Source organism: Papaver somniferum, chromosome 4 (genome assembly GCF_003573695.1).
Source record: "Papaver somniferum cultivar HN1 chromosome 4, ASM357369v1, whole genome shotgun sequence".
Lineage (NCBI taxonomy): Eukaryota > Viridiplantae > Streptophyta > Magnoliopsida > Ranunculales > Papaveraceae > Papaver > Papaver somniferum.
Genome location: NC_039361.1, coordinates 87,432,503 through 87,441,142, shown reverse-complemented (window position 1 = coordinate 87,441,142; position 8,640 = coordinate 87,432,503).

The window sequence follows — 8,640 nt, the reverse complement described above, 5'->3', positions numbered from 1 at the left end:
TTAGGGATATGACCAGCTGTGTAGCGGGTCTTTTTTTTTGCATTATATAACCAGCTGTGTAGCGGGTCTAAACAAATATATATATAAAAAAAAAAATATGACCAGCTGTGTAGCGTGTCAATTTTTTGTTTTGCTCGAAGACTAGCAAAATGTAAGTGTGGGGGAATTTGATGAGCACGAAAGTGCGACGCATTTTCACCCATAACTATATTAGTTAGGCCTCATTTTATTACTAATAAACTTGTTTTATGTCTTTTCAAGGAAATAAGCTCTTACAGAGAAAGTTGCTCGAAAAGTGGTTTTTGCACCCCCGGAGGACACTTGCTAAACAGACCCCTACTTTGGATAAGGGGCAGCTTAATTACTAAGGTGGACCTTCTTTACTAATCAGCACCTATTGCTATTCACACTCCAGCACTCAGGATAAGGGGAGACCTTCTTCTTTGTTTGAATATTCAATTTTGGCGGGAAAAATGGTGGCAGAATTAGGATTTGGCTTTTGGAGGTGTTCGTGTGAGACTTAATGGCTGAAATTGAATGGGTATCTTCCTTTTGGTTAAACAGGCTTGGGATAGCAAGTTGTTTAAACTCGAAGAATCAGGAGGTTACATGGAGTTGGAAGAAAACAGGTTAATGCCCGTGCCCATGAGATATTTTTGGAGTATGGTTGTATTTTCGGGAAGATATTATTGCAGATTTTCATGGGATTTGAAAAAATATTATATGGTCACTATGTACACATGTCTTTTACATGTTGTGAAGAAGCAAACTCGGTTATTTTCAGTAGTTATCCAAAACAGGTCAAGAAAGATACTGTCGGGTGTAATTGATTTGATTCTCTGAGTTATAGTAGGAAGTTAGGATTGAAGAGAGGATATTCTCTTAGGATTTTTCTGTCGGATGGAAGTTTTGGGGATAAATCAAACAACTCAGAATCGCGTGAGAATAAAGAAAATATTCCCGAGTTTAATGTCATTACTGAGGAGATTATGAGCATTTATTCGAAATATTTCTTCACTGTTGGGTATATAAATGATTCCTAGGAGTCAGAGAGGGGCATCGAGAGTTGGGGATAGGCTACAGAGAAGAATAAGAAGCTGCAGAGCAGATTCCTCTGCTGCCGCAGAGAAGGAGAAGCTGAAGAACAATAAACTGATAAGAACTGTCGTTCTTGACCGTCACATATCCAATCCATAAATGGAAGCTCTTCTGCGACACCATATAACAATAGTTCTTCGCAAAATTTGTAACAGTGAGTTTTGTAACGACCTTGCAGCGTCGGAAACTCCTGGTTTATATTATTCTCCTCTCTTTTCTTCTTTGTAAACACCATTTGAGCTATAAAAATATATTTTGAGCGTGTTTTTCACTATGTGGAGCTAAACCTTTCTCTAGGACGACGGAGGAAACCAAAATTCGTCATGTGGTAAATTCATTTAATTATTTATATGACTATTTGCATTAAATTAAAATTAGAAAAAGATTTTTCTTAATTAGTTGTCATTTCGTTTGATGGTTTATGCTAAGGATTAATTCTTTTGATATGCCATGCTTAAGATTTACAATTAATATTTTAAGAATCTACCTTAGGCAAAGAAATATAGTCAAAATTCTTATTGAATGAGCTATAATGGTTTAGAATAAATAGGTGAATCGCATGAATTTGAATATTTGGTGGAATCCTAGTCCCAGTAACTCTCGCTTTTGTTTATATTTATTATTTTCATTGAATCTTTAAAATTAATCTTCACAAGTCTTAGAGTTCGAATCTTTATTTACAACAACGATTAAAAAACCAGATCATTTGTCTAAGATAAAAGTCAGCTTTCCTGCAGGGTGGTTTATAATATAGGGTTTCAATGCTTTTAAAAACAGGTACCAATTCTCACCAATTTCATTTCTAGTAACCATTATAGCCAATGGCACTATCATATTCTCTGTATCCAAAGAAGTTGCAGCCATCACACACCCGCATGCTTTCCAGTCAAATGACAAGCATAAAACCCAACCACATTTTTACAACCATCATGGAATGCTTTCAGCGGTGCTGCGAAAGAAATTCTCATGGACTCAAAACAGTGATCAACACTGCAATAAAAAGATGAAACATATAAGAAACTAACTATATATATTAATGTTCAATTTCACAGTTACAAAAGTGAAAAAATAAATAAGTTACTCTATAAAATATGTCAAAATGGAACTCACCTTCCATATGTGTAGTTTGTCATATAACCATGGTTGGTTTTCTCCACCATATCACAAAAGGATGGAACCAGTCTGTAAGACTCATCATAACTGTCATTTACTATTTAGTGTCTTAGTTGTAACTCTCCAAGCCACATGATAGGGAACACTGATATTATGAGTAGTGTGGAGTTTGTCTTGTAAACTAGTTGTAAACTGAAAGGATTTATCAAAAACGAGAAGAATAAAATATCATTTCATGATGTCTAATGATTTTATAATAATCGTATCCCATGTTGTACTCCTAGGATTATTAACGATAACATAATGGGTAATTAATATTCTCTTCACAGATATTTTCCATTTCAATTAGGTATATATTCATGATAGTAGTATTCAATTATCCATAAATTTAAAAAATTTCTCGTTTCTCAACACTATCATATTATGTACGAAAAACAATGTAAGTTTTGCAATTTAATCTTCAAGTTCGATTAAAATATTGATTTGACAATTAATTTCCAACCTAATCAACATGGTGTGGTGGCAGTGGTGAGGGTAAAATATTAGAGTAAGTTTTGTTTATCCAATTTAAAAGGAGTTTTATAAAATCTTATTTGTGTGATTGGGATGGGAATTAGGAAAAGTGGAGATAGGAAATAAGTAAAACCATTAGTATCATGTAGCATTCATGTATTAGGGTTTTTAACAAGTTTTGTTAAATACAATTCCATGGATACATTTTATATTTTCTATAGAATGTAATTTAATCCAATGTCACTGTAATACAATATTAAAGTTATTGGGTGATGATACCAGTGAACGGAGTTCGAAACTCGTCAGCTTCAAATTCTTTACCGATAAAAGAAATAATTTAATTACCTTATACTTCCTCCTTTCCATTTTAGATGAGTGTTTAGGGTTAATTTTTTGTTTCATATTACTTGATAGTTTTCATATTTTTCCTACAAAACTACCAACATTACCCTCACAATTTGTCTTGGAACCATAAGTTATTTTTAAATACACTAATAGCAATTAATGTTTGAAGACTTTTCTCAAGGGCATTGATAGAATTTTTTTATATCTCTCTCCATTTCTTAATCTGCGTGAAAACTTCTAAAACATCATCTAAATTGGAACGGACGGAGTAAAAAATTAGTCTTTACCTTTTGTGAAAATAATTCTTTAATGTTCAGCTAATGTAGTGTTTGTGGAGCTCAGTTTGTTACGCTTCCAACTAGTTTCTTGAAAAAATATTCTTTATCTAACAATATTTATTAGAAAAGTTATTGTTAGAGCATTGCTCGGTCGAACTCGCATGCGTTTCTATCTCAAGCATGTTTGTCAATGTTAGTGATCAAAACTATAAGTCTTGATTTCTAGTCTACTATAGCTAAGTCTCGGACTAGGATAGAAAGTGTAGTTGAGCTCAAGGACTTCATGGCGATTCATCATATAAGAAGAAGAACTACTCAAGGAACCGGTGGAACTTCTCGACAAAAAGGTATATGAAGACTTGAACTTATCTGTCACTCAAAAGTCTATCTACTCTATCTCCTACTTCTTGAGACAAAAAAATGTATGCTATATATAGACTTTGATTATACACATTCGGTATTTCGAGCCGAATATACCTCGCCTATCTATATCTCGAAATATGTGTTGGTAAGCGTTTCGCTTCGACCATGTTTATCTTTACCTAATGACGAAAGTCATGATATGTTTCAATCACTTTGAAAATTGCTTTGACGAGAAATGGTGTAACAACTGTATAGCGTCCTCTAAGAATGTTTCAATGATTGGAATGCGAGTTTAGATTACAAAACCAATGATGGACATAAGTATTGTTGTGGAAACACATATGTGCATAAGTCCTATCCCTTGAACCAAAGTTTGCGAACTTTGTTGATCAAGAGAAACCGGAAGAATGGCTTGTTTCCAAGTCCACGAACTACCGAACTTCTCATCCCGAGAAATTATGCTGGAGTTGAAAAACTTGTTGCGTGAGTACCAGTCCGCGAACCGACGGAAAGTTTTTGCCCAGATTTTCTTCTGGAGTTTGTAAACTCTGCCTGGTTGCTTAAGTCCGCGAACCTAGTGTGCGAACTTAAGAAGGTTATATATCTGAAGATGATTTCTGAACTTAATCTTATAAAGACTAAGGAATGCAATTTGCAAACCGTGGCTATAAAGTTCATGAACCGATTCGAGTGAATCAAATCATCTTTGCTTCAACTGTATCTTGTGTAGTACATAAGATTTCCTTGAAATTGAACAACCCTCTAACTAGTTCATTTGAGTCATTTGAACTAGTTATGGTGAAGAAGAATATGGTTGGTATGAAATGCTCATATGGCTAACCTTTTGGTTAATTATTGTTGAACCAACAATGTACACGTTTGGGTACGGTTAACAAACCTAGAAACGTGCATTTCATTTGTGTATAAAAATCTAAGTTTTCGATCTAACGGTCGAGAAATATTAGCTTGAATCTAAATCAGGTTTTCATCTAACGATGGATATTATTTTCTTTGTGACCAAGGCGAAACCCTGATTTGAAAGACTATATAAGGGGACATCTAGCAACTCTGCAAAACTAATCCCCACACCTCACGTGTGATACTAGTTTGCGTGCTAGAGTTGTTTCTCCTTTAACCTTTGGTTTTCTTATTTTAAAACCAGGTTAATGACTTAAATACTTCATTGGGATTGTGAAGCCAGACCGGTACTACTTTTACCGTAGTTGTGTGATCTGATCTTGCATCTTCAATCGTACGAGTACAATCATATTGATTGGCTTGAGATTAATATCTCCGATAGGCAAGATATAAAAAGTAGTCACAAACATCTTCGTCTCATTGTTTGTGATTCAGCAACATCTTGTTTCGCTACCATACGATTAAAATTGTTGTGAGGTGATTAATAATTCTAGGATGTTATTCGGGAATATAAGACCGGATTATTAATTGGTTCTTGTTCACATTGATTATTATCAAAAAACGGAACAAAAACTTTAGGGTTTTTCTGTGGGAGACAGATTCATCCTTTGATAGACTTGTCTGCGTAAGACATATTTGTTTATTGTTAAAGCCTACGATTTTGGGTCGTAGCAAATCTTAGTTGTGGGTGAGATCATCTAAGGGAATCAAGTGCGCAGTATCCTGATGGGATCAGAGGCGTAGGGAGTACAACTGTACCTTGGATCAGTGGGCGACTGATTGTGGTTCAACTACAGTCCAGTCTGAAGTTAACTTGGAGTAGGCTAGTGTCTGTAGCGGCTTAATACAGTGTGTGTTCAATCTGGATTAGGTCCCGGGGTTTTTCTGCATTTGCGGTTTCCTCGTTAACAAAATTTCTAGTGTCTGTGTTATTTCAGTTTCCGCATTATATTGTTTTATCTTTATAATTGAAATAATACAGGTTGTGCGTTAGATCATCAATTAGAGTAATCCAACCTTAGGTTATTAATTGTCGTTGATTGATCCTTGGATATTGGTCTTTGGTACCATCCAAGTTATTCCTTGTGTTTGATTAAATACTCACTGATTTCTATTAGCTCGAGTAAATCAAAACACGAGAGAGATATTAACTCCTTGAGATACTTTTACCTATATCGAGTCTGACTGTCTAGTTGATTCTCTAGAAAGTATTTCGGAGTTAGTCCATACAGATTGCTAAGGGAAATATTGGGTGGTGTTGTTAGACCCCCGCTTTTTCAATTGGTATCAGAGCAGGCAAACACGTTCAAGACCTTAAAAGTCTGTGTTTGTAGCGATATGACTATATGGACCACAAAGTCTCAACTGACGCCTCACCAGGTTTAAAAACCAATCGTAGGAAAAAGTCTAATAAACTGGTTACTCTTCAAAAAGGGTTGGATGAACAAATCCGTATCAACTCTGGTCTTGTTGCAGAAATTGCACTTCTTAAGGATTTGATTCCTGATAATAGTCCCTTGATGGATCTGACTAACTCCATTTTTTCCTTTCTTGAGATTAGTCGTAAATCAGATGGTAAACAACGATCAAATGTTGTGAAAACTGATATGACTAGGAACCACTCAGACAAACTTCAAAGTATTGGCCCGTGTTGGTATTGTGATTCCTTCGATCACATTCAACAAGTTTGTACGTCTTTTGAAAAGAGTCTGAATGTTGCAAGTGATCCTTGTAAGAAAACTAAACAACTCTCTGTTACTCTAAAAAGACATACAAAACTATCAGGAAATTCTAAACAGAAAAGTACTGATAGTATGGGTACCTTTGCTTTAAATCCTACATCTCCCTTTTAATGGTTCCTTGACAGTAGATGTAGTTATTTATTAGATACGATAGGAAATTCTCCATGGGTTGTGTCATCTATCGACTGTGAAAGTGGGAGAGAGTTTACAACCAAAACAAAAGGACAACTTCAAAATATGTGCAAGTTTGGTTGTTATCTTTCACAAGTAGATCCAGGAAATTCTGATGAAACTTTGAACGATCCTCTTTGGGTGAATGCAATGCATGAAGAGTTAAATCAATTTCAAAGACAAGACGTGTGGGATCTTGTACCATGTCTTTCCAATATCAATATTACTGGTTCCAAATGGGTATTCAAGAATAAGTATGATAAATTAGGCACAACTGTCAGAAACAAAGCCAGACTTGTCACTCAAGGATATTCACGGATTGAAGAATTTGAGTTTGACGAAACACCTGTTTCTGTGGGATACCCTGAGTGCACTTTAATTTTGTTAGCTCGTGCTTGTTTTCCTAAGGACAAGTTGTTTCGAATGGATAATCGTCATAGGTCCCATGAGGCTAGTATTTCCAGAATCAAAAGGAGGAGGATTTCTGCTCACACAACAAACCTTGAAATTTCACGATGTGGTAAACAAGTGGAGATTTTGGCTCACAACGCCTCTACCTAACTTCGTAGACGTTCGCATCCTCATCTTTAACTTGAGAAAATGGTTTTTTGCGTCTTTTTGGCTCAAGTAGTATTTTCTTGGTTAAAAAGGTTTGTTTAAAACTTTATAAATTATGAACTACACAAGTCTTGTTGTCTAGGGATTTAGTTGTTTGTAAACGTTGTGTTATTTCCCAAAGGATTACTGTTTCATGGCTCCTGTAACTAGAGGTAGCACAAGCAAGGATGAAGTTGAAGCAGCTAACGTACGTCGGTGTACATGAATTTCCTCCACAAGGGTGAAGAAAGTGAAGGCTGCAACTAATGGTAAAGGTCCTTCCTCAAACTGGTTCTTTTCTTCTTATCAAAGTTATGATAACTTCAGGAACCTGGTAAAAGAATTCATCAACAAAAGAAACGGTTTAAAATCCCAAATCGTTTCGTCTTTGGAAGAGCTAATTCACTATAAACGGATGTTGTTTCTAACAACGAACACCGTACATAAACTGAAAAGACAACTTAGTAAGTTGACAGTTATTTCCAAAGAGTTGGAGGAATTGGATGATCCCATTATCAATGCTTTTTTCAACAACGAGAAGGAATTATGCGAAGAGGATTTGGGAAAACTTCATGCTTCCTAGTATGTCTTCTTTTTGGTTTAGTTGGAAGAATAACTAGTGCTTGAATAGCAATGATTGTGACTACACATAGCTATTATTTTTCATCTTCTTGTTCTTTTGTAGATTTATTGGTTTAAATTCTAAAAATATTTGGAGGATGATGGTTTGTAGTATTTAATCTTTATGATTTGTTATATTGCAATTTTTTATGGGATATTGGTGTTTATGTCCGTGAACTATGTTGTCCCATATTTTGTCAAAAGTAAAGTCGTTCATGATCGGTATTCATGTATTGATTTAAGAATGAATAAAATTTTGACATATACAAAAGTTACGCCTATATTGTCAATTCTTTGATGGAAGATAGGTTAAAATATTTTGTGTTCAAGGATTATGTCTATTAAAAATCGTTATGCAAATAGTGATGGAAGATAGAATGAATACTTGTGAATTCCACAGTATTGATCTTCACTGATCCATATTTTATGTAATATTGTGAGGCTCCGTCATGTGTCTTATGTTGAGCACGATACAACCAAGTTGATTAATTTTTGATTAGCTTTGCTGGTTGTTCCTAAGGTACTTTATGCTGAGCATTCTTGAACTAAATTAATCATCTTGTTTGGTTATTTAGTTATTGCTCCATAAGTTTTTTTATGTCGAGCAAATAAAATGACAATTAAATTGATTACTTTTGTAATTAGTTTGATTGTGTATTCCAATGATATTAATTATGGGTTCTCTTGTAATTAATCTAGTTGAGTATTTTCATACTCCGTAAGATTCCTCTTATGTTGAGTATATGAACGACTATCATATTCATTTTCTAATGGGCATGTTAGTCGTATGCTCCGTAAGTTCTCTTATGTCGAGCATAATCAATTAAGTTGATCACTTTTGTATTTAATTTGATTGCATATTACGATTAAATTAACTATGG